This window comes from Brassica oleracea, chromosome C5, assembly GCF_000695525.1.
Source record: "Brassica oleracea var. oleracea cultivar TO1000 chromosome C5, BOL, whole genome shotgun sequence".
Lineage (NCBI taxonomy): Eukaryota > Viridiplantae > Streptophyta > Magnoliopsida > Brassicales > Brassicaceae > Brassica > Brassica oleracea.
The window spans coordinates 5,750,056-5,750,523 of record NC_027752.1 but is presented as its reverse complement, the minus strand read 5'-3'; positions in this window follow the sequence as shown (position 1 = coordinate 5,750,523).

Below are 468 nucleotides of genomic sequence, written 5' to 3'. Positions count from 1 at the left end.
GTAACTACCAATGACTCGATCTTACTCGTAACACCGTATATCGGTGCTACATTAACTCGAGGGTTCCATAACCCTCTACGACACACTAACACAACACTCTAACCTGGGCCCTGGTGACTTCTTGTTCCTCCTCTCTATCGGCAATATCCTATCTCCCTACCACAAAGGCCAAAAGAAGGAACTTTCAACCGACCGCGGCCCACAGTCCTTCGGGTCACTGCGCGACAACCCACAGTCCTTTAGGTCACTGCCAAATTACACCGTCGTGTAATCAGTGAGCCATAGTCCATGATCCCGTCTCTCTGAGTCTTCCAGATCCAGCGAATAAGGGGTTTCCTTGAACCCGCTGAATACGAGGGCGAGGAAACACTAGTCCACCCCAAAACATGCCTAGCATGGGCGGGTTTCGCACCTGCTATCGGCATAACATTCGACATATAATCCCTAGGAAAAACCTAAGGGACAAGT